The 26,327-nt window shown below is 48.0% G+C and overlaps 1 protein-coding gene across 4 annotated transcripts in view; it reads right to left on the bottom strand.

Annotated features, from left to right (window-relative positions):
- LOC138563807 (beta-1,3-galactosyltransferase 5-like) overlaps positions 1 to 26,327 on the bottom strand; it is a 325,373-nt gene that overhangs the window by 243,820 nt on the left and 55,226 nt on the right. For 2 of the 4 annotated variants that reach the window (XM_069642865.1, XM_069642863.1), the window contains exons 2-3: positions 9,569 to 9,694; positions 7,938 to 8,005 (exon numbers count right to left, since the gene is read on the bottom strand). The exons of 1 other annotated variant lie outside the window; for it this stretch is intronic. The gene's annotated coding sequence lies outside the window, so the exon portion shown is untranslated. The remainder of the gene's footprint in view (positions 1 to 7,937; positions 8,006 to 9,568; positions 9,695 to 26,327) is intronic. One more of the 4 variants, XM_069642866.1, reaches the window with a different exon arrangement.

The following is a 26,327-nucleotide window of genomic DNA, read 5'->3' as shown; positions in this document are numbered from 1 at the left end:
TCCAGCAAAACATTGAATTTACTTGTGTACCCCCGTCAGGCACTCCTCTACTGAAATATTCAACTTCAACAAAAGCTTAATAAGACAAAAACTATTTTCCAACACAACAACATTGAATTTCCTGGTATACTCTCCTGCCATGAATATCCCACTTTTGGCTCACACAGATCCCCTTGTGTCCTCTCCTACCAGCTATCTCTTACCAAAACGTTTCAACTGAAAATCTCTGGATATCCTCATTTACACTCTTACCTGAATATCCCCCTTTTGGCTCACACAGATCCCCTGGTTTACTTTTCTGCCAGGCACCCCTTTCCATAGAGGATTACAACCTGATGCTCTTATCAGGTCATTCCACAACATTCATATAACTCCTAAGTATTACACAACTGTACTTCCTCCGTGGCATATCTTTGTTGACTTCAATTAGTTATTGCATCAATTTCCCACATGCCGACATCTCCTGTATGAGGGTGTGTTCAGGCTCCTTCTGTCAACCTTTCTTACAATGTCACTTGGTTCTTGGCAATGCTTGTACCAGGTTTCCCACAAACGACATCTCTTATCAGGAGAATTGTCCCAGGTTTTCCCTCTTGTAAGCTCTGTAAATCTATTTGGTCAGTATTCATGTGCCTGTCAGAACGCCCTGGGGTCACCACTACCAAAGGGCCTACTCACCGGTATCTCCTGGCGTCTCCGACTCATGGTTAGCTGTAGCAGCAGAGCCTTGCCTCAGGTGTGACATCTGCAGCTTGTCAAACCCCCTTTCAAGTCCTCTCACAGCTTTGTAGTCCCTCGCTGGTACAGTTGCTGCTTTTGGGCTTCACAGCATCTCTGACAACCGATCTGAGGTTGCCAGTTCCTTTCCTGCACCTTCCTGCAGCCCGCCAGTCTCCGTTTGGCCTCCCACCACTCTGGTACATCGGGTGGAGCAGTGACAGTCCGGGAGCACCTCTGCCCATCAGCTGGGTTTACTCTTGCACGTCTGCCTCTCTGTGAGGCTCTGCTTCTTGCTCCGCGTAATCTGCAGCCCGATCAGACTTCTCATTCACCTTCCTTCCTCTGCAGGTGATTATTGGATTTAAATGCCCCATGAGATGGATTGAGTGCCTAACAACTAGACTGCACATTACTCTAGGTATTGCCGTTGATCCTCATTGACTCTTCACTCCTCTTTTTCGTCCCAGTACTAAAAGCTTTCTGGGAATTGAAGTCCAAAGTATTTCGATAGTGATTCAAGTCCTTTAGATCAACACTTTTGTCTACATAACACTCATGAAAAACTGATGTCAAATGTGTTTTAGGGAGGTTATGCACACATGGAAAATGGATAAAGTTCTTTTTAAGATGTATAACAGATGTAGGTCTCAAGTCCTTAGAATTAGATGGTTCTGAATAATGGCAGCAGGCTATTAGAAACCTTGGGATTAACCACCCTCAGGGTCAGTATCAGGGAGCAGTGCCTTCCCCCGGCCACATGGGAGGAGACATTAGGCTGTGGATCAGTGATGACTCTGCAGGATTCATCACATCACTCGATGCTACACTGATTCAATTTGCTGACATGTTAACCCCCACACCCTTCTTGCACGCCCTCCTCCAAAACCCATCAACCTCAACATATAACATCTTGCCTGCTCCAAAGGCAATACCGTCTCTCTGCCCGCACAAAGTAGAGAGCCCACATCCAAGTCCGCGACTCTGCAGCATCTAACCACTCTGCCAAACTCTTTAAAATCTGCAAGGAGCTGGCCAATACTGCTGGAGTTTCTACCTCTGCTGTCCCCCTCCCAGGCTCTCTGCATAGGCCTGGCTTCTCATTTCATCTAAAAAATGCAGGACATCCTGTCCTCTCTCTCTTCGTCTTCTCCTGCCTCCTCTACTCCCTGCTCTTCCTCTGGCCCTTCTTCCGCCATCTCTCCTCCCTCCGTCTCTGCCTTTTCCCCCGTTCTCCCCATACAAGGTTTCTATACAAGTCAGATCTATGAAAGTCTTGTCAAAACAGGTTCACCCCTGTTCCTCCAAAACCATCAAGGACCACATTGACACCTTGGCCCCTGCTCTGGCTGACTTCTGCAACCATTCCTTCACCACTGGTATGTTTCCCTCCCCCTGAAGCACTCCCTTCTGCACCCCTGTCTTAACAAACAAACCAACCCTCCGCCGACCTGTCCTGCCCATTAACTGTCGCCCAATCTCCATCATTCCTTTCCAGGGCAAACTCCTGGAAATGCTCTCCATCTCCCAGGTTAATCTTCACACTGAATCTGTTGGTTGTCTCCATGAGCTGCCAGAAGCACGGAAACTGCTCTCATGAACATCCATGAAGACCTGCTCTCCAACCTCGATTCCAACACCCCCTGTGTCCTCATTTTACTTGATCTCTCTTCTGCCTTTGACATGGTCAACCATGCCATCCTGCTGCTCCGTCTCCATGATAACCTGGGTATCACAGATCAGGCCCTGGCTTGGCTGACCTCTTTCCTCTCTGATCGTCACTCAGGTCCAACTTGGGTCCTTCCTCTCCTCTATCTCTGCATGTGGTGTTCCCCAGGGGTCTAACCTCTCTCCCTGGCTGTTCAATCATTACCTGGCACTTCTTGCCCACCGCATTGTCACTCTCTGCCCTGACTTTCAGTGCTATGTGGATGACACTCAGCTAATGCTCGGGATCCCTTCCGCCACTTCTTCTCCTTCTCTCATCTCTGACTGTCCGTCCTCTATACAGGAGTGGTGTGCCACCAATGATCTCTGCCTTAATACTAGCAAGAACGAGATTCTCCTCATCGGCACACCCACTCCCTCCTTTCCTGTCACTCTCTTGGCCCTCTTCCTGCTCCAACCTGTGAGGCTAAAATCCAATGAGTCATCTTCGACTCCACACTCTCCTTCTCTCCCCACATCTAAGAAGCCACACTTGCAGCTGCACCTCCTCAGAGGTATTTTTCCCTTCCTCTCCTTCCCTCAGAAGCTCACTGTCTCCAGAGTTCTGGTTCTCGCTAGGCTTGACTACTGCAACAGCCTCTTTCTAAATCTGCCTGCTACTACTCTCCGCCCTCTGCAACTCATCACAGGACTGCGAGACTTGTCCTTGGCCTCAAGCCCAGGGATCGTATCTCTCCAGGACTGAAATCTCTGCACTGGCTCCCAGTGGCTGCGAGGATTAAGTAAATAAACTTCTGCATTGTCCACAAGGCCTTCTGGGGCTTGGGGCTTCAATACCATCAACTCCCGATTCCTAAATACCTTCCTTCTCGAGCTCTACGCTCATCCGCCTCCAACTCCTTCAGGGTCAGTCGCTTCTCCAAGCAACGAGTTGGTGGTAGATCTCTTTCTTTGGCTGGGGCCTCCCTATGGAACAGCCTCCATGCCTCCCTGAAACTTGAGGAGAACCATCTGCTGTTCCAGAAGCACCTCAATACCTTCCTCTTTGCTTCTGCTTTCTCTCCTCCTCTCGCCTGCTGAACTCCTGGCTGATATTGAAACTGCACTGGTCATCTGGCTACCCTGGGATCTCGGGCCCAGGTCCCCTCCCCCGCCAGTTGCACACCTGCACTGCCTCCCTGGCAACCCCTGCACTTGAGGACTGTTTCTGCATCCCTACAGTCCCCTACCAGCTCTTGACACCTGATGTCTGCACTTACCCCAACAGTTGGTCGAATTCATTACTTATTGCTTATTGATTCTATTTATTTTTACGGTTGATCCATGTACTGCACTTCCTCCTCCCACCTCCCCCCCACCGCCCTCTGCACTTTTTCCCTTCTCCCTTCCCCTGCACTTGCGCAATCTCAATATCACCTGGCTTAGTAAGATCGTTGTCCGTCTTCCCCCTGTTCCCCCTCCCTTGCCTTGTCGAGCCTTAAAACAATTGTGTATAGGCGCGTTATAAATGCCATATCATATCACATCAATATGAAAAACCATAAACCAATACTGGAGGATATCCCGGGTCATTCAGGTCTCCCTCCAACCGCTGTTTTCAAACCCATTCGCTCCATCACTTGCATATACTGTCTCTGATATGTCCTCGAGACTTTGCTTTGTCGTTTCGCCGTAAGGCCCACTTCACCCGACTCCCACTTAAAAAGCATTCTACTGTCTCCCTTTTTCTTCTTCAGGTGTGCGCCCTGGGAGATGGAGTGCCCATCTTGCAGAATTTCTTCGACCCTGCCGCACTCTTCCGTGTGCTTGGTTGTGTACAGGCCCTCCTGAAACTCTATCTGATAGATTTCTGTCTATCCTCTGGCGCGCCCCCTTTTTTATGTTTCAGCTCTTGTAGGAGTGCAGGCACCTGGTTGGTGTCCTTCACCAGATATGCAACACTCCCATATTCAAACACCAGGGAGAAGGTGTACCCCCACCTGTAATGTATGCCTCCCCCAACTAGCCAGGAAGTGAGGGGACTGTACAATCTCCATTGTTTCAAGGTATAGGCTGATCGGATTTGAAATATTTTGATTTTGGAAGCTTACCATTCGAGCCCGTGCAGGCCCTTCCCTTGTTTGTAATGGCAAGCTGGTGGAGCTGTGCCAACTGATGAACACAAAGTCCATGCTTATTCGGGGCAAAATCAACATCTACAAGGCGATTATCAGCCTGACATACGCCTCCCTGGCATGGAGCACGTGCACCCACCAGATGACTCTTCAAAAAGGGCAAACCAAAAATAGAAGCTGGAGCCCCACACTTCACAAGAACAACAGACCTGCAAGACAAGCTGAGCATCGAGATGCTGGACAAACATCTAGCCACGGTCAACAGCAAGTTCTACGAAGGACTGGACCAGAACATAAACCCACTGACCGAGAAACCTCCTACCATTACTGCAAATCCTTTTGACCGCTATGCGTGGTCCATCACAGTGCTGATCCTGTGGACCAACCCTGCTGTGGCAAGATAACACAGATCAAGAAGCAACCCAAACCTTGACTACACTTCCAACCAGAGAAATTGGAATAATGCGGCTCAGCCTCTGCAACCAAAAACACCCCTGGCAGATAGAAAGAGAAAGGAGGGCGCAGCTCTCGGACTGACGTGCACTTCCTGAGTCCAAGCATCGTTACGTATCGCACACAGTGGCGGAGCCGGGGGGTCGGAGAGTAACATACGGGGCCACCCTCCCTGGCTCCCACCTGGTGCCCAGTGTGCCCCCTGGCTCCAACCTGGGGCCTAGTGTGCCCCCCAGCCTCTCGCTGGTGCCCTATTATCCTCCTCCCCCCGACACCAAAAGATGCCTCCGCTACTGGCTGCACATCATGTATCCAGGGTGCCACTTTGCCACTTTGCCACATTGTTCCTTCATGATCTCTATAGGAGCTCCAGAAGATTTGTATGAAAACATGAAACCTTGCATATTGTGGAGGGGTTGGGTTCCAGCCTTTGTGCTTCTCCTTTTGTGGCCCAGAATCCCTGGCAGGGCAACCGCTGCTGTGGCCAATCCCGTTTGCATAGTCGATGAATCCCTTTAAAAAGGGGTGTGTACAGTCTTATGCGCCAGATCACCACACCCTTTTCCATTGCACCTAAAATTTAGCAGTGATATCGAGCTCTTCTGCAGAAGCACTATTCAGACTTACACAATTGTTTCGGTTAAGTCCCGGATGGCTCATGTACGTGGTCAGGGGCATTGCTAGGGCAGGGCTAGGGAGGGGCTATAGTCATGGTTCTTCCGATTGTAGCCCTGGATAGAAGATATGGGGCTACAACCAAAAGGCCAGCTAGCTCTGGGTCCCGACATTGGCATAGCCCCGGATCTTTTCCAGACCTAGCAACACCCCTGTCCGTGGCAAAGTAGACTGTGCCATCTAGTTATTTTCCACACTCTTCCTTAGGAGCTAGCAACACCCCTGTCCGTGGCAGAGGAGACCATGCCATCTAGTTATTTTCCTTACTCTCCCTTGGGAGCTAGCTACACCCCTGTCCATGGCAGAGGAGACCGTGCCATCTAGTTATTTTCCTCATTCTCCCTTGGGAGCTAGAAACACCCATGTCTGCGGCAGAGGAGACAATGCCATCTAGTTATTTTCCACACTCTCTCTTGGGAGCTTGCAACACCGCTGTCCATGGCAGAGGAGACCATGCCATCTAGTTATTTTCCTCATTCTCCCTTGGGAGCTAGCAACACCCCTGTCCGTGGCAGAGGAGACCGTGCCATCTAGTTATTTTCCTCACTCTCCCTTGGGAGCTAGCAACACCCCTGTCGGTGGCAGAAGAGACCGTGCCATCTAGTTATTTTCCTCATTCTCCCTTGGGAGCTAGCAACACCCCTGTCCGTGGCAGATGAGACCATGCCCTCTAATACCACTGTCCATGGCAGAGGAGACCGTGCCATCTAGTTATTTTCCTCATTCTCCCTTGTGAGCTAGCAACACCCCTGTCCGTGGCAGAGGAGACCATGTCATCTAGTTATTTTCCTCACTCTCCCTTGGGAGCTAGCAACACCCCTGTCTGTGGCAGAAGAGACCGTGCCATCTAGTTATTTTCCTCATTCTCCCTTGGGAGCTAGCAACACCCCTGTCCGTGGCAGAGGAGACCATGCCCTCTAATACCACTGTCCGTGGCAGAGGAGAATGTGCCATCTAGTTATTTTCCTCATTCTCCCTTGGGTGCTAGCAACACCCCTGTCCGTGGCAGAGGAGACCATGCCATCTAGTTATTTTCCTCACTCTCCCTTGGGAGCTAGCAACACCCCTGTCCGTGGCAGAGGAGACCATGCCCTCTAACACCACTGTCCGTGGCAGAGGAGACCGTGCCATCTAGTTATTTTCCTCATTCTCCCTTGGGAGCTAGCAACACCCTTGTCCGTGGTAGAGGAGACCTTGCCATCTAGTTATTTTCCTCATTCTCCCTTGGGAGCTAGCAACACCCCTGTCCATGGCAGAGGAGACCGTGCCATCTAGTTATTTTCCTCACTCTCCCTTGGGAGCTAGCAACACCCCTGTCGGTGGCAGAAGAGACCGTGCCATCTAGTTATTTTCCTCATTCTCCCTTGGGAGCTAGCAACACCCCTGTCCGTGGCAGAGGAGACCATGCCCTCTAATACCACTGTCCGTGGCAGAGGAGAATGTGCCATCTAGTTATTTTCCTCATTCTCCCTTGGGTGCTAGCAACACCCCTGTCCGTGGCAGAGGAGACCATGCCATCTAGTTATTTTCCTCACTCTCCCTTCGGAGCTAGCAACACCCCTGTCCGTGGCAGAGGAGACCATGCCCTCTAACACCACTGTCCGTGGCAGAGGAGACCGTGCCATCTAGTTATTTTCCTCACTCTCCCTTGGGAGCTAGCAACACCCTTGTCCGTGGCAGAGGAGACCATGCCATCTAGTTATTTTCCTCACTCTCCCTTGGGAGCTAGCAACACCCTTGTCCGTGGCAGAGGAGACCATGCCCTCTAATACCACTGTCCATGGCAGAGGAGACCGTGCCATCTAGTTATTTTCCTCATCTCCCTTGGGAGCTAGCAACACCCCTGTCCGTGGCAGAGGAGTCCGTGCCATCTAGTTATTTTCCTCATTCTCCCTTGGGAGCTGGTGGCTCCACCCCTGAGTCAGGGCATAGGTTTTCTGTTATGTTCTGGAGTTTTAGAACCCTCTCCGCTGCCATTGGACTGGTCCATTAGTGCGAACTTGGGTGAAACTGTCATCGGGTCATTTGCTGCAATTGAGTTCTACAAAATAGGTTTTACAGGTTTTACATGTTTTTTATCTGCATATTAGCATTTGCGGGGCTATTTCCCAACAAAACTAACGTAGCGTTACACTTATTTCACAAACAAAAATCACAAATTAACTTTTGTTGGACAACAAACAGGGTTCAAGTCCAGGGTACACGCAGGGGGACAAAGTCCACCCACTTTATTCAGAGGGTTGACTCAGTGCCCCCAGTTGAAATGAGAAACATTGAATGACCTCTTTGAATTTATGAATTAAAGCTTACCTGGGGATCGAACCGCTGTGATCAGGTTTGTAGGCCAGACACTTCACCACTGCACTACATAACATAACCTGATGAAAAATAACAAACTAAAGATGAAATGTCGCATTTCGGTACTGCATGTTCCAGGGAAAACATTTGTATTGATTCTTGGAGTTTAAAACATGCACACCTTTTGTTTTGTGTTTGTGTTGATTTTATAAAAGGCGAATTCCATTCGTCCTGTGTAATTTGGGTGGTTATGCAAAGCCAATTTAATTAAATGTGCACATTTCACCTTGATATGCTAATTTCGGGCAATGTTGCATCCCCTTGCGTTTGTTGAGGAGTCCCCCCACTTTAATTTTTAGGGCTTGACCCCTGACAACAAACCAACAATTTGATGGAAAAAATAAATTCTTCAATGTACTTTCGCTAAACTAAAAAGGCAAAGTACGCCTTTTGCTGGAAAAGAAAACTAAACATCATTTTGTTCTGCTCGGAGTGTGAGGGGATTATGTGACGCAATTTGGAAACGTCGAGTTTAGTCTGTTCCACACAATAGGACCAACGTAGCTAGAAATGACAACAGCCTCGTCAAAAAAAGGGGGGATGCGACAAAGGGAGAAGGACAGGGTGATCAGAAGGAGCAGGAAATGGGGATAAAGGGGTGCATCAGTGACAATAGGCCTCATCACGACCCACGGCTATTAGCACCATGGTCCATGCCGGTGTCCGCCATGACAGAATTGGGAATTACCACCCCATTCCAAGGTTGGCGGGGCGGTAATTCCCCAATGCCGCCATGGCCCGTCCCCATTCCCATTTTTGCCCCATAGGGCTCAATGGGAATGGGGAAGGCGCCAAGTACGGTACCGCAAATTGCGGCACCGTCCTTAGCACCAAGGTCCCTTTGCGGGTCCCTACTTTAACGGCTGGTAAACCCAGCCATTAAGGTCGGATCCCGCAAAAGGACCTCGTAATTAGGCAATAATAGGTTAATGGCGCTGCAACCTTTTACGGCGCCGTTAACCTATTAGCGCCTGGGTCGTAATGAGGCCAATGGTCCTCGGTTACCTTCTTGAAATGCAGGTTAAGCAGGCCAGTCCTGTGTGCGTTGGGGTCACACTCCTGGTTGCAGCTGCGAGCAGAAGGCCCATTTCCTGGTCCTCGCCTTCAAGCTCCCTTAGATTCTAGTCTGAGCGTGTGTGGGTGCCTGGTGCTGAGAGGCTGAGGAATGACAGAGGAGGATGGCTGAGGAGGAAGTAGGAGAAATCAGCAGGTCCTAACATGTAACCTACTGTGCCCAGTTTAGGGGATGCTGTTTTTGCCTTCTCGTGCACCCTTCACCCTTCTGTGTCATAACAACGGATAAGAGTGGAAAGGCGAACACAGATGACGTGTGAGGACGAGGTTAATATCCTAACATGTCTAATGTGTGACGAGCCAGGCGGAGGAGTGTGCTGTGGGGAGGAGTCAAGAGTGAGGATGGATCACTGAGTATGAAGAGGAGGCGTAGCGTGGGAAGGTCAAATGAGAAGTAATGAGTGGGAGCGAGGGGGAGAAGTGTGGACCTCCTAAAATGGATGCTGTGCACATATTGTGTTGGGCAGAGCATTATAAAGGCGTGTCAAGCCCAGCGAGCATGTCCTTACCTGGTCAGGGCACCCTATAGTGGGGCCTTTGGCACTTGCGTGCTACTGGTCCTGTCCTGGTGTTTGGGGATTGTTGCAGCTGGGATTGAAGCGCTCAGGATTCACTTTAAGATGATCGCCATAGTTCTGTAAAAAGAACATGCAACAGTCATGAGTGTTAAACACTTGCTGCTAAGGGCCAGAGCATTGGGTGCTGTAATGTGTGAGGGCGATCGTTTATAGTGTCTCACTCACACACAACCACCTCGCAGCACTACCCTGGGACAGTATCTGGAGAGAGTATTCTCTGCATCTCAACCTAGCAATGGATCTGATACACGGGCAGAGTACCTGGCACAGAATCTAAAGAGGGCGATAACCTGTCACTGTATCTGGCATCAATATATCACGCCCCCCTTCATTACAGCCCTAATCAGCTCCTCCTTCAAAACGAGCTCAGTACGTAGCAGCCTCAAGGAGTTGTGGGTAATGCCCCTTCTATAAAAATTTTAAAAAACACACTGGACCCAAACAACCCCACGAACTACAGACCAATTACTACTGTCCCCTACATCCTTAAGATTTTGGACAGAGTAGCTTATCTACAAATCCAAAATCACTTGGAAAATAACAACCTCTTGGGGATCAGAAAATCAGGTTTCCGGCCTAGACACGGCACAGAAACCTCAAAATGCAGATAGACGAAGCAAAGGACAATGGCAAACTAGCCATTCTTCTGCTGCTTGACCTCTCGGTAGCATTTGATCTCGTGGACCACCAGATTCTCCCAGAGCATCTGACTTCTGCAGCCGCCTTCTCTAGTGAGGCCACAACCTGGATACAATCCTTCCTCTCTAACCGGACCACAAGGGTCTTCACTCCCACGGCCTCAGATAACCCCATCCCTATCTACTGTGGAGTCCAGCAAGGCTCTTGTGTATCACCCACCCTACACAAATTCTTTACAAAGCTCCCGTTTGACCACCTTGACAATCTCGGTGTCACCTATACAAACTATGCTGATGACACCCAGATACTCATTACGTTGTCAGGATGCTATGAAAAGGATTCCAAATTGATTAACAACGTATACCTAGAAATCCAAGCATGGATGGCCGAACATAGCCTCTGCCTCAATGACGAGAAAATAGAGCTTCTTCTCGTCGGCACCCAATCTCGCCTGAACAAAATTAACCTGCGCTATGCCTCCATTAACAACGATGGAAACCTGATCAAAGTGGCCATAGAGATCAAAACACTTGGGGTATACCTGGACTCTACCCTCTCCTTAAAAAAACAAGTGAACGCCACAGCCTACACAAACAAGCTCCTTTCACCATCGAGTTGAATCACTCTAGCCAGGGCACTTGTATTATCCAAAATGGACTATTGTAATACCCACTTCCTAGGAAACTCAGAGCGTAATTTAAACAAATTCCAGGTGCTGCACCCTCAGAGCGTCACTGAGCATTCCGCGGCATGCCCACATATCGAGCTTTAGACAGGATGCCCACTGGCTCCCAGTATGGGACAGAATCACCTTAAAATCACTCGTCACCATCCACAAATGTCTTTCGAACACTACCCCAAAGTACTTGGCTGACAAAGTCAACCTACGGCTATCAATCAGACCTACCAGGTCAATGTACACGCCTTGTCTCACTATCCCTAAATTCAACTTTAAAAAAGCGGGCAGCTCCAGCTTCCCTACACCAGCAGCCAAACAATGGAATGCTATGCCTCTATCCTTAAGAATGGAACCATCGTTCTGGGCCTTCAAAGCTAAAACAAAGGCCTGACTTGCCAGCAAGAATTGCGCACATGTCTGATCATTTGTGCCTGACTTGTTCTGTAGCTCACCGGCACTGTTTTTCTACTTGTAGCACGTCCATGACCAACTCTGTAAACTGGTCACTTGCACAAATCACTGTTTTTCTATGCCTGTATAATATGTAACTACTTGTAACCTGCTGTTCTTGATTAAGTCTCCGGCGCCCAGTTACCTCAGGTTTCGGCACGCGGGATAAATAAAGAAACTAAACTAAACGGGCAGAGTACCTGGCACATAATCTAAAGAGGGTGGTAGCCCGTCACTGTATCTGGCATCATTATATCACGGGCAGAGTACCTGCCACAGAATCTAAAGAGGGTGGTAGCCTGTTACTGGATATGGCATCAATATATGCTGCCACTCCTTCTGGGGGGTGTGACACAGACACTGTACTGGACATCTTGCCTCGGGAGTACATCCTTTAACTGTGACTGCCATCCTATCTGAGGATGTTATGTTCCAACTGTGCCTAGCACCCCACCAGGGTTTCTTTATATTAGCAATGTATCCAGCACCCCACTGGGGATGCTGTCTGGGAACTGTGCCTGGCACCTGGCCTGTGAAGGTTATACTGAAGGCTCCTAGCAAGGGTTTGTACGATCGGACCGAAAACAAAAGGTCCGACCGTACAAAAAGACCATAAAAAGCTACCACCAAAGGTTCGAACACCAAAGTTGTGTGGGTGTGACTATGTAGGGGTTATGAACATGTGTTCGCATGGGAAATGTACAAACCTTTTGTGGTTTGTACATTTCACATGTGAACATTTCGGCTGCGGCAAAATCAGCCGTGGTCGGATCACGTAGATCCTTAGCAATACATTCAGGCATGGTTTATGGGCAATACCTCTGGAACACTATCATGGATACGATATAAGTCATTTATGACACAGCTGTACACATGTGTTTCTAGGGGCAAAAAGACAGAGAAGGGTAGACAGAGGGAGGACTAAACAAATATTCTTACTAGGCCTTGTGTCATTCAGATTGTGCAAGTGGCAGGGAAGAGGAGAAGTGCCAAGGGGTAGAGGGGAGTGCATGGCAAGACGCGGTAAGTGCTGCCGGGGTGAAGGTTCAAGTAAGTGCAGAGAGGCAGGGAACTGTAGGGTTGCATATACAGCCCCTAAGTGGGTGGGCGGCCTGGATAGAGATCAGGCAGTATTTTGCTGTAGAGGATGGATAGGCAGAGGGCTTCTTGAGGAGGGGGTGCAGAAGGGACTGCTTTAGGGGGGAAAAGAAGGTTCCAGTGGCAAATAAGTGATTGCAGAAATCAGCCAAGGCTGGAGCAAGGGTGCCGATGTGGTCCTTGATGGTTCTGGAGGAGCACCGGAGCACCTGCTTTGACAAGACTTTCATAAATCAGACTTGTCTAGAAACATCCCCGTGTTCACTCTTGATGAACGAGGAGAAAGGAGGAAGAGACAGCCGGAGAGGGGCCGGGAGTCGTAGAGGGAGAGGAAGAAGAGAGTTGACATGATGTCCTTAGTTTTAGTGGTAAAGTGAGAAGCCAGTGCCATGAAAAGGAGAGGTGGAGACTGCTGCAAGATTTGCAAGCTCCTTACAGATTTTGAAATGTTCGGCTGAGCTGTTAGAGGCCGCAGAGATGTGGGCTTGGATGTAAGCGCTCTTCATGGACATGACAGAGTCTATGTTGCCTTTGGAGCATGCAGCAGGCCAGTTTGTTGGAGTAAGAGTCTGATGCCCGCCACCTCCTCTGAGCCACGCTTCACTTGCGTTTAATGGTGGCGAGGTTGGAATCATACCAACAGTTGCACTTGGATGTGGGCTTCATACAGATCCTCATGACCGGGGAAAGGACATCAAGAGTGTTGCAGATTGAGAGATGCAGGCTGGAGACAGCGGTGTCAGTGTGAGTCAGCTGCAGGTGTAGGAGGAGGAGAGAAAGTAGTGGCGAAAGACTCCACTGACACACGCTTTATGGGCCGGATGACCGAGAAGGTGGGTGGCAGTGCTGGGGTCGGCTTTACCTGAGGGACAGAGAGCGACAGGTGAGAGGAGAGAAAAAAGTGGTCAGTCCAAGAGAGAGGAGTAGTGAGAGGGTTGAAGAGGGGGGGGATGTCTGACGAGAACATCCAGGCTGTGCCTGGCAGAGTGTGTCGGGCCAGAGGGAAGACTAGAGAGAGAGAGAGAGATATTTAAGAAATAAGCCCCAGACCAGGGGTTGAACGGCATCGTTTGCAGGCCTGAGTGAAGTGAGGGCCTTAAAAAAGGTCCCAAGACATTACCTGATGCAGTAATGCCCCTCCAGCGAGGGTTTTATTGCCATTAGAACCTAGCCCATTAGACCAGGGTAATAGTGACTTTTAAAGTTGTGTGACGCCATTGACATGGTGCAACTGAAAAAAATAATATGGCTGCCACAGAACAGGGAGAAGGGACTATACGTAGTCCATTTTCCATTTCCATGTCGACCATTGAAAATCAAAGAAAAAAGTAAACAAAAAAGATGGCCACCATGAAACGCAGAGAAGGGAGTATACATAGTCCCTTCTCCCTTTCCATGTGAACCAGGCCGCGGCTGTGAGCGGTGTCGCTACAAAGCATTTTGTCGGGCTGGTAACGACCCAGCAAGCGCCAATGATCTTGCTTGTTACAAGCTCATTGCCCCTCGCCGGGTACTAATGACAAGTAATCCGAGAGCAATGTCATGTCACTCCATTTGGAACATTATGTGCAGATGTTGTATTCGCCACCTATTTTGGGAATGTTCAGCCTGCCAGGAGATGATATATTAGCCCTTCGGCGGATATGGGCCTGTTTGGGAAATCCATCTGCATCAATCAAAGATTTTGTTTTGCCTCAGGTCCAGCGAGGCCAAAACATTAATATAGTGTGTGTAGAAGAATGGGTTGGTTCATATTTATTAGAAAAGAGCACCTGTTGGTTGGCAAGATGGTCTACACACGGGACAACGATTGGCGTAGCATCCGACATTCAGGTGCCTAATGACAGTATCCAAGATGCATCGACTGAATCCTTAACCAGGCCTCGAGTGCAGAGGCATTAGGAGAGCAAACAGAGATGGAACAGATGGACATAACAAAACATTACAATGGACAGTATTTACTTGTATATACAGATGATCGCACAGGATGGGAAATGACAATCCCAAGCGATTGTGGTGCTCTGTCAAGGGGAAGGTGGTGCAGTTTTGCATCCCAAAGTGCTGGCGAGGTTCACTTGATGTAAAAGGGCAGAGAGTTCCAGTGGTGGGGAGCAAGGAGGGTGAAGGAGAGAAGGTGGGAGATCAAGTGGGTGGTAGATCAAGGAGGACAGAGAGGTTGAGGAAGATTTGAGATCTCACAGTGAGAGCGGCGAGTAGCGGAATATAGAGTTAGCTGGTTGAGGACAGAAGCCGGTGGATTCATTTATAGATGGGAAGCAGGTGTATGATTAACCATTGATGGGTGGCCCACATGGAGGCGGTCCATAGCGGTGTATGAGGATCAAGGGAGGTTGAAGTGGATGCAGATTGAACATGTCATTGCCTTGACAAGCGGGGTGGAGGTCTTAAAAGGGAGTCTCGTGTGGAGGCTGTAGCAGTAGTCCAGCCTGCTCAGGGCAGATGGAGAGGAGAGGTTTGGCAGAGTGAAAGGTGAGATGGAGCAGATTTTTTATATGTTCAAAACGTTAGGGCTGCCCGTCATTGCTTTGGAAGTAAGAACCTGTTGAGGTTTCAGATCACTGTCACAGAGAACGGTGACGCAATCTAGGGAAAGGTCAGAGGTGAGGTGGGTCAAGACACTGGAAGCCGGAGTAGTTCGCCTCGGTTTTGTAGGAGCTAAGCAACAGGCAACATAGTGCCGTCCAATGGTTAATTGAGGTGAGGCATTTGGAAGGATCAAAAGATAAATCTGGGATAAACAAGTGGAAGAAGATTGGAGGGTCATTGGCAAAGAGCGGACTTCCTCTACCTTTATTAGTTAGAAGGTAGAAGCACTCTCCAGATAAGATCTAGAAGTGGGAGTATTTATAAAAGAGAATTGTTCACTTCTTACAACTAGGCCGTAATAATAGTAGTTTTTTCCTGTGGTACTACGTGCTCTACCGGTCCAAACATATATCCATGGAGCTGTGCAGTCCAAACATATCCATGGAACTTTGTGGGGGAAAGCAGGAGCACAAGGTCATAAGTGTCTGCTTGCACTACCGGTCCAGACATATCCATGGAGCTGTGTGGGGGAAAGCAGGATGTTAGGCAGAAACCTGTGCAGTTCCCTCTGGGACCACTGCAAAAGATTTAAGACTACAGGTGTTTGGCAGTAAACCTACTTGGTAGCAGTCTGTACCACCCAGATTCACTTGGTAGCTGTGGCTGAGCAGTCAGACTTCCCTCAAGAAGAGTTAAGCAGTATACAGAGTATTCACAATAGGTCAAAAGAACACAGTAGAACAAGTAAACACGGACCAGAGCTTGGTGTAAAAGAGATATAATTATTTATTTAAAACCACATCTAGAAAAACACACAGGCACTAATAGTAAGCAATTCAAAAACACGGTCACTGAAAGATATACACACCCTTAGAAGAATTTTAGGCAAGTCTTAAGTAAAGCCCCACTTATTTTCAGACAGCGGTGAGCGCTTAACGCAGATGGCACTCTAATAATTCGTTTTAAAAGGGAGAGAAAAGCAGAGTATAATATGAAACAGATCCCAACACTTTCATAAGAACAAACCAAGAGAGGAAGGCAAGTAAAACCGTGAAGTTAGAGTTCAGAAGGCCGGATCCACTTTAAGAGGATCAGAACGAAATGTGTCCAAGGTCACACGGTTGAAGTGCACAAGAGTCTTGCAAAGGTTCAAAAAGAGTTGGACCAAAAGAAAGGGACCAGTTAGAAGGTCAAGGCGGCCAGCCCACTCCAGAAGGTTAAGGGATTATTATTACCTTGTAGCAATCTTTAGAAAGGGAGGCCTGGCGGACACGGTACCTTTAAGTGGTGAGAATACTCCAGCAGAGGCAGTTGTTCCTGGCAGCGGATGCAAGTTGGTGCTTTGTCCGGGGGAAGAGAGGATCTCGTCGGGGAGGAAGACAGGAGTCCATCGCACTGCCAAGAAAGAAACCAGCCGCGGAGTTCTCAGGTAAAAGGAGCGGTCCTTGTATTCGCAGTGCAGTGGTAAGTGGCTATCCGGTTGCCGGGGTGCTTGGCACAGGCAATTCGACCACAAGACGGCCTGGGATGCGAAGAGAAGAAGGTAAACTCGTTGTGCCCACCAGTCAGGGGAAGAAGCCTCTCCAGCCGGGAGATCTTCTCTGTCGTCGGGAAGTGGTGAGTCGGTTCCGCAGGGCTCCACCAGTGGTGTCGTCGTGGTAGGTCGGCTCAGCTTCTCCCTCATTGGATTCTCAGGTCCTGTGGCGACTTCTGAAGTTCCAGTCCCCAAAGCCCTGCTTTTATGCAGCACACCCCCATTCACTCAGCCTAGCTGTCAATCAAACATGCTAAGTGGTGAGCCGGCCGGATCACCACTTGGGCCAATCACACAAGAGTGCGAATTGAGTTACCAAGGTAACTCAGTCCAGGGTGCCTAAACCCCCTCCCACACGCCCTGAGGTACCCAGACAGAGTGGCACCACTTTTGGAGACTTCTGTGGAGAAGCCCGCCAAAACGTGGAACAAAGGGCTCGACTTGGGTTGGAGTCACAGAAGAGAACACAAACGCCATTTTAGAATAGAGTCCTGGCAAAAAATACCAACCGGCGAATTAATATTAAATAAATAAACCGGCGGTATGTTCGAGGCTATGAGAATTAAATAATTAAAGTTGGTAGCCTCGAACAATGGGAAAATCCCATAGGGATATATTCGCGGTTGAATATAAAAAGTAGTATCCACTGCCACCAGCCAAAACTTGATCAGGGGGGACGCAGACGTGCCCCCTCGACTAACAGACCCCAGGGCAATCGAATTGCCCCGACCAGTACGTCCACAATATGATGGTTTGTACTGGTAAGCCAATGGTGACTTTACATGCCCTGGGAGACAGTAGTCAGTCCCAGGGTATGGAGTCTAAGGTGGGGTGTCACTATAACACCCCGGTGTTACTGCACGGAGGGTGCTGTGTAACACACATAGTAAAAACACATGAGACCCTATGGAGTAAAGGACCCCATAGCCCATAAAACACATTAACAGTCAAAGGAACACCATAAATCATGTCCAAGAGTGGGAGAAAAAGAGTCTCGCTCTTGGCAGGAGAAAAAAAACAAACTCCAGAAATCCAGCAAAGCTGCTGGGGGACTCACTAGGTTAGGAAATTCAGCCTAAAGAGAGAATTCTCCCTAACAAAGGAGCACAATGCCACAAGTGTTTGCTTCTTATTTTTTGTTGGGAGTATTTTTGATCCCCGTTTTTATTTTTGAGGAGTATTTGCCTATTTTTAGGTAGTAAAAGATGGGCCAGCACACCCCTTATCTGTAGGGCTGGTTATAAGGTTTAGAATGTAAATATGAAATGCCAAAGAAAGATCTTTGAGGAGACCCCCAATCACACGACTGGCAGAGAATGATCTGTCAGAGAATGATCTGTCAGAGAATGAGCTGGCATTTCAGACTATAGAGAAGGAGCGACTTACTAGCCAAGTAAGAAACAATGCATGCATTGGGCAATGCTCTGGAATTAAAGGGGACTACAAACTCATGTCTGTCCAACTCTTAACTCCCACTCCTCTTACTACTTCTCCACGATGGGCCCAGCAGCCTTAACCTTTTCTTCTCCCACCTCAATTTGCTGAAACCAACACTCCTCAAGATCTCTGCTGTAATAATGGGTGATCCTAATCTCTCTAATAGTACCCATCTCACCAGCCAAAATTCGACTGCACCCTCTTGGACCACACATAACCTACAAACCTGCCTCATCCACACCCAAGGCAACTTTTTTGGGATCTCCCTTTCCTCCATTCAGGACCCTTCTGCACTCCCCAGTGACCCCTATTCTTCGGCCCACTCTTTTATACACATCATGATTTCTGCACCTCCTCTCCTGCGGCACCGTCCCTCATCAATCACTAAACACAGAATGTTAACCTGACTGGCTGGCCCTTTACCTTGACCAAGACAAAGCCCACCTCCAAGTTCTCTCTCCTCCACTCGCCCACTCTATTAGAATTGCCTTTGTTAAACCCTGCTTGCTCGCACCCTCTCTAACTGGCCATCACCATTAAGGCCATGCTTCCCCTACATGGAAGATTTCTAAAATCATCAAAATACATGATTGAGAGAGGACGAAACAAAAAAACACACAGACACCTGTTTGCCCCTTGAGGTCATACCAGCAACTACCCAGAAGAGTGCCCTAGGATTCCCACTCCTAGCGGCAGTGTGTTTAGCTCAATATATTCCCTGCTGGATTGGGGCCAATAAGATGGCCTGCAGGAGTTCCATCTGAACTACAGCAGGAGGCATTCTTTATCTTTTAACCCAGCCATTCAGTGGACAACTCTGTATGGAAGACTGGGCGGGACAAAAGGCGACAAATTGTTTCATTTGACCAGTGACGTCTTCGTCAAGTCACCCAGATCCAACCCTTGGTGACTGCAGCCGCGTTGGGGTGTGGAGGCCAGGTCCGAGCAGCATGTTCAATACGTTTTTGGCTTGGAGGTTTAACCCATTCCGCATGGGCATGGATTGGAAGAATTTAACAGTATTTGTAGGACACATTTTAGGTGGCGAGGATCTGTGGAGGAGAAAGAAAAGGACTCCGCTGCAGAGGCCTAGCCAGGATTGTCTAACAAGCTGGGCCTGAAATGAATGCAGTTGGGCCCACTGGAGTGGCATTAACATCTGTAAATGGCCACACTGTGCTGCAGAGTGGGCATTTACAGATTTTGGGTGGCCTTGCTCGCTCAGGCCATACCCTGTCTACGCCTCTGCTCCTCCACTGGAAGGAACGCGCTCAACTGAGGCGTTCACGGTAAGCAGCGGAGAACGGGTCCAATCCAGAGCATAAGGACAGGTGAAGGCAATCAGGATGCCCCAACATCATGACCGTAGCAATCTCTGGGAAGATTCAACTCCCAGAACCCGAACCCAGACACACTGTGGTTTTGGTAGTTTGCTCCACCAATCAAATCTCAGTTGGCTTCCCGCTGCCAAATGTGCCCAGTGGAAGCTGGGCACTGGCTGCTACAGCTGTATGTTTCCAACTTTTCTGAGCAGCCGCTATGACAGGATGCCCAACATTTCTGGGCAGCTTCCAAGATGAACCAGTAACCCGTTTGAACTTGTTTCATCCTGCATTTCTACATGTTGTTCCTCGCCATTCTTGCCAGCTGGTTCCATGGAGTCTGCCTCCGGCTACTTTGGTTGGCATTGCCAGAGTACTTCAGTTTTGATTGATGCAGACCGATGGGGAACCATTTTAAGTCACCCTGCCTGCACCGGCAGATCAGAAATCTATTTTAGTATACACGGCATTCAGCTTATTGTCCTTTTGTGCTCAAACAAAACAAAAAAAAGAAGAAAACTTGGCATGGCATGTTATGTTATGTTACTTACCATTTATATAGTGCTCTATATATCATTGGTATGACCTCAAAGCGCTGGTAGGATGAACCCCCTCGGGAACCGTAGTTCTGGTCAGTAGAGATAGTGTCGAAGGGTGCGTGGGTGCACCAGATATGTGTGCAGCTGATGTAACGTTATCATTCATCTGATCAAATAGATGGCACTGATACCCTGTGCCCAGAGCACCAGTGGCCCCAAACTTCACCTATATGAGGGACTCCCATTTTTTCCAATTCACAGGCACAAAAAGGGATTCTGTACATTAGTTACCTTTAAGCATTTCAACTAAGCATAAATAATGCAAAATGTGCATATTTGTACAGCAATACTCCCTTTTTCTTGCCTCAAAATTTGAAAATGAATTGTAATTGGTTCCCTAGAACGCTTTCTAAGCGCAGACCTAGGCAACCTGTGTTGTTCCGCAGCGTCTTGCTTCTAAGGCGAGCGCGTTGCCCCTGAGCTATCCTCCCGAGACAAATATCCCGAGGGTTTTGATTCTGATCTTGCTACAAATTCCTCCACACTACCTATAAAATCAATGCTTATTCATATTAACATAAGGCACAATTCTGATTTTTCCCACCAATGTTCAGGTTTAAAAGGAGCACAGCGCATAGAGAAACATTGTGTTGCTCGGTGGCGACATGTACAGGTACCCTTCAGGCGGAGGATGTACTCGCATCTCTTGGGTTCGCTTCTCGTTCCTGCCATGAGGGGCAAATCCGTCTGATCATAGCGTTCCAAGAGTAGGTCTACTACTTACCTTGCAAGAGGTGAATGTCGACACATGTTTTGTCTCAGAAACCTAAAGTTCTTGTATGTTTTGGAATTGACCCCTTCATCAGGCCAAAGCAAATTACTAATGTTTATTGAAATTGTGCAAATGGCAGACTTTGGGGTTCTTAGGCGCCTCAGTATTTCAATAATTAAAACAAGACTTATGTTTATCTCCACGAGAACTTATGTAGTAACTTCTCATGCTTTTGTTGTGGATATATGGGTTTTTTATTATATTTGTATTTTCTTTAGAAATTTGAAGAATTGTTATTTTGCCCCTGAAGAAGATTGTGAAATCGAAACGCATTGGGCTTTACTTTGCACAATAAAATACTATGTATTTTTATTTGAAAATTGAGAGATGGTATTTCTTCTAACTATGTCACAAATTGAATTGTTTATCACTCAAAAAAACGACATCAAATTTTCTAAATGAACCCTTTACAATTTCATCAAATGCTTGATCTATATTTCAGATATTAGATAGTGTGCAGGGGACGGGAGTCCCTGAAAAATCTTTAGGAACAACCATTATTTTCCTTTTGATATCCAACCTAGATGCCAAGGTTGAGCCTTTCTCCCCCGCACCTCAAAAACCCTTTAATTTATCTCTTTAGACCCTTACCAATATCTTACTCCATAAACCTATTTAACACAGGTGTGCCCTGGTGTACCTCACCCTTCTTATTAATTGAGAGTGGATCACAGTAACTACTTTGTGAATCGTACCCCGCACCCTCCGTGAGTAACTCCAACTTATCTTTTGGAGCAAGTGGTGGGTATTATCAGGAGTAAATCAGGAGTAAGTCAGAGTAACTCATAGTACATTCTTTGTGAATCAGATGGCATTCTCCAGGAGTAACTCCAATCTGCTCACAGTGCTTCTTCGGGAAGGCCCTCTGTGTTCCCCATGCAGTGACTGCCTCTGTGTTCGGCGCATATTGATGGTTATTTCTATAAAGGTAAGCGATTAAAACACAGCTGCCGGTAAGTGCACATATATCGCCCACTTGTGTGCAATCCTGCCCTCTTGCAGTCGGCATCTGCCCACGCTGCCAGGGGCTGTATGTTAGGAACCGCTGTACGCCAGTTTGCACAGCCCAATCGCGTGCCTGGTTTGCAAAGACTTTGAACTGCTTCCAGGACTTGTCGTGTTGCGATAAGGCAAGAAAACCTCAAGGTTACACATATTTACCCAGCCTCGTTTATCACTGGTTAAGCACTTGGCCACTGACATGGGGCGAGCCTGCACTTGGCAGAGTGAACTCCGGCTCCGCCCTCATTCCTGCAGAGGGTGCACTTGGCCTCTACCATGGGGCGAGCCTGCACTTGGCAGAGTGAACTCCGGCTCCGCCCTCAGTCCTTCAGAGGATGCACTTGGCCTCTACCATGGGGCGAGCCTGCACTTGGCAGAGTGAACTCCAGCTCCGCCCTCAGTCCTTCAGAGGGTGCACTTGGCTTCTACCATGGGGCGAGCCTGCACTTGGCAGAGTGAACTCCGGCTCCGCCCTCATTCCTTCAGAGGGTGCACTTGGCCTCTACCATGGGGCGAGCCTGCACTTGGCAGAGTGAACACCGGCTCCACCCTCAGAACACAGTGAGCCGTTTGACATCACATCAGGTAATAATAACTATTACAGTACTTGGAAGCAGGAGGAATCCACCACCATGCACTTTATAGAAAGCAGATGTTATTTTCTGGGCACTCCACACATCTGGATATGCTCCCCTCAGACTCTCTCTGGTGGCAACTCAACTTAATCCCTCCATTGCCAGGAGGGACTAGGTGCAGAACCTTATCGTTCTCATTTCTAATATGGTGGCATTCTGCCTCCTGCATGCTGGGAATGCCCGTCTCCGAGTCCTCCCAATCATAATGTGTGCTGTCGGCATGCTTCGCACGCGCGCGCATGGGCATACAGACACTCGCATGCCAGCACGCACGTCTTTCCATTATTCAGATACAAGTGGCACGCCCACACTACAATACTCCACATGGCCCTGTCAGGCGGAGGTGCAGCACCGCTGAGCTGACCGGGCCATGTTGACTCTACCTGGCTGAGCTACAGAGCTGTGACTGGACAGAACAGGACACAGACGTTAAACGGTGGCACCTGGACTTCCCTGTTAACAAAGGCCCTGCAACTACTAGCATAAAGCCTTTCACTGTTAGCACCTGCATACATTTGTAGTCAATTGAAATCGTGATGTGGGGTTAGCAATTGCACGCCCTGGCAGTGATTGGAAGGGTAGAGAGGGGACTGGAGATAGCTCATTCTCACAACAACAGTCCTAAAGGAGAGGCCAAACTGCTTATAGCATTTAAGCTGCACTAGAATAGTCATTAGAAGGCGTAAAGACGTTAGATGCACCACACAAATAAGTTTGACCCTTCCCCATCGTCCCTGAAGTTAGAGCCTCTCCCAACATTTGAAGGGTGACCCCCCCACCACACTGTCAGGCTTCAGATCTCATCACAGATCACAGTCACGTGGCAGCATGAGGTTGTCCTCAAGATGGCTGCTGTGAAGACCAGTGCTGGTCATTGGGCCGGCTCTCGGCGGATCTGAGATCTGGCACCAGATATGGAGCCGGATCTCGGGATCCGGCCAGAGTCAGCCGCCCAAGCCCATGAACCGCGCTGGAATACATTAAAAAAAAAAAAAACGCCTGAGACGCAGCATTGCCTTTTACCGCAGCTTTGGCACTGGTGTGTAATGCACAATGCTCGCTCGCTACATGTACAACTGATTCCTTTCAGTTGTACATGAAGCGAGCATTGTGCATTACACACTGGTGACAAAGCCAGTGGTAGAAGGCAATGCTGCGTCTCAGGCGTTTTAGGTCAACTACGAGCCCCGCCCCCTCTAGACCACGCCCCCTCGGGCACCGCTCCCCCCAAACTCCTCCCCCACCCCGGCTCTTGTGTTGTGGGATCCCCCACCACATTTTTCCATTTCCACCACTGGTGAAGACAAGCGACTATTGTTGCTTTTCAATCTCTACGTGGCCGTGGTTGCCGTGGATATTTGTGGCCGGCTGCCTTTTCTGAGCAACAGAGGACAACGTTAGCATAGTGTATTTTCTTTTCACCAAACTTCCCCCACTTGGGCCCTGCTCCATAGTCTCCATCTTGTTCCCTCATTTTTCTAAGCAATTCTTCCAGCGCTGTTGGTTCAGAAAAGGGGATCACGTGTCAGTGCTACATCAATGACAGAGCCCTATATAAGGGGGGCAGGGTCTTCCACACCCTTTGACCTGCAGGTGGGAGAGTTGCCTTCAACTGAACGGATGTTACTCCAGTGGCGAATGGCGAGCAGAGCCAATACCCTAATTACTAAATAATGCTGTCACCCTAGAACAGAAGCACCTGAAAAGACAATTGTCTTTGGCTCTGATATCTCAAACAAACCTGCAAATTCCCCAAGAAACCTCATGGCCGGTATGGGACAGCACTAAAGTCTGCACTATGGTTCTGCCACAATCAGAGGGATCAGGAGGAGCCTCTAGAGGCAGTTTTAGAGGTTACAAAACAGACTTATTGGGGCAAGCACACCGAAGGAAAGGTCAAGAAAAGGCCCTTTCAAAGACAGCAAATGGCAAGACAACTGAAACAAGCATAGTGGGCGTTTCCTAGAACAACAATTATTCAGTACTGCCCTCTTAGACAAAGACCATTTCCTGGAGAAAAGGTCTGCAGTTGGGCTAATTTGCATACCCACAATGCCTTGCTGTTGTTGCTCAGAACTGGATGTGAACGTCCAGTGATGGCTTTTAGGTGGCTGTGGAGTGTGTGGCTCAAATGGATTTTCCTCCTTTCGCATTTCAGGTGAAAGGGTTTCTTTCAAAACTTTTTAAACCCACCATAACTTCTTGGTGGTGTGTATGTTTTCCACTTTATAATACTTTGTTAACGGGAAAGTAAAACTGAAACCCCACAGAAATTCACCAGTTATGTTTTTTGTTGTACTTGTAACCATAATGTCCCCTTAACAAAGTTCTTTCACTGAATTTCATAAGTTTTGATTAGTGCAACTTAACCATAACGTCCCTTTAACAAAGTGTGTTTACTGTTTTTACCAGTGCACCCTAATTAGCTACAACTTCCTAATATAATACTTACCCCCAATATAGCCACATTTTCAACCGATGTACAACGTTTTAACGTAAAACTGTGGCATTCCCCACCTCCTAGCAACATTTGTAACACTTCTATACACTTTTTGCAACTTTTTTCACGGTTTTTGTTTCTAAGATGTTCGCGCACATCCGACGCCACTGCAGACTTTCCGGACAGTTGTCATGTGACCTTCTGCACGGCATGATGACGTGTTCGCAAACGGGTTTGTGCTTCACCGACAGATTGAAACTGCATTTCCTTCTGATATAGGAAGTTTGAAACTGAAAATGTACCCTTGTACAGCACCTACACCTATTTTCACTGATTATCCATTTGCAATCTAGGACACAGCACATGCTTGGAAGAATATTAGCAGAACTGCTATTTATCTTCAAAAATGGCATCAGTTATTGCCATCCCTCCTCCCCAGGAGCCACAGGCACCACCACCACCAGCTGGAGGGCTTAGACAAGGGAAGAAGCAAAATAATTCAGAAAACAATCAAGAGGACCAGGAAGATGAGGTAGAGGAAATCCCTACCTCTAGCACCCAGAGACAATAATGGGTGTGTCAGTTCTTTACCACTGTTGGGGGTGTACCAAAGGCTAAACCTACCAAGATAAAATGCACTTAGTGCAACACTGTACTCGGTCGCGGACAACCTGCGCAGTACTCCTACGGGACCACATCCATGCGCCGTCACACCAAATCGAACCACTGCGATGCTCTGAGAAAGGCTGTTCCTTTCTTAGGAAGAAGTAGGCTGTCTTCCTGTACCACATATTTTCAACCAATACTGCCACCACACAAGCTACTCCTGTGGGGCACAAGATCCCACCAGCTACCTTGCAAGCCATAAAAGAGGCTGTTGATCCATATCTTTTGAAGACAACTGTATTCTGTATATACTGCAACATACCAGGGGGGAGCAGTTTCAAAGTGCTTTTTCGAGGTTGTAATCAAGGAGCATGAGAAACACTGCCCCCATCTTAGATTTAATGCACGCCCAACATCTTCCCCTGTTCACCTGCCCCTCCATAGCTGTGCTTGCTGCCCTTTCCCTGATTTCCCTTTGCACATTACTTCATGGCCTCTTCCGCAAATAAATAAAATACAACTAATTTAAATAAAAAAACAGCCAAACATGTTTTCCTTTAGGAACCACCTTTCACATTTACAAAATATAAGTAAATAAATATAAGCTTATAGACTCCATCTACTTTAAATTTTTCAATAAAGTTGTTACTCAATAACCCAGATTACACGTGCGCACAAAACAGCCCTTCTACCCTTTTTACTGTTATGTTTGTACAACTCCCTCATTTCCTGCTTTAAAACAGTCACACATATATCCAAATAATTAGTTTTAAAAACTCTACAGATAACCCTATCAGCATATTAAACTTCTATACACCAACTGCACCTAAAAATGTTGTACACGTCTTTTCTATATGCATTTCCCTTGTTTATCCCAGAACATTGTAAACACTGCTGCTATAAATGATCATATGCATTGTGCAGTAAAAG

Source organism: Ambystoma mexicanum, chromosome 1p (genome assembly GCF_040938575.1).
Source record: "Ambystoma mexicanum isolate Mex_15411 chromosome 1p, UKY_AmexF1_1, whole genome shotgun sequence".
Classification (NCBI taxonomy): domain Eukaryota; kingdom Metazoa; phylum Chordata; class Amphibia; order Caudata; family Ambystomatidae; genus Ambystoma; species Ambystoma mexicanum.
Note: the sequence above shows the minus strand (reverse complement) of the source record. Positions and strands in the feature narration are given on the sequence as shown.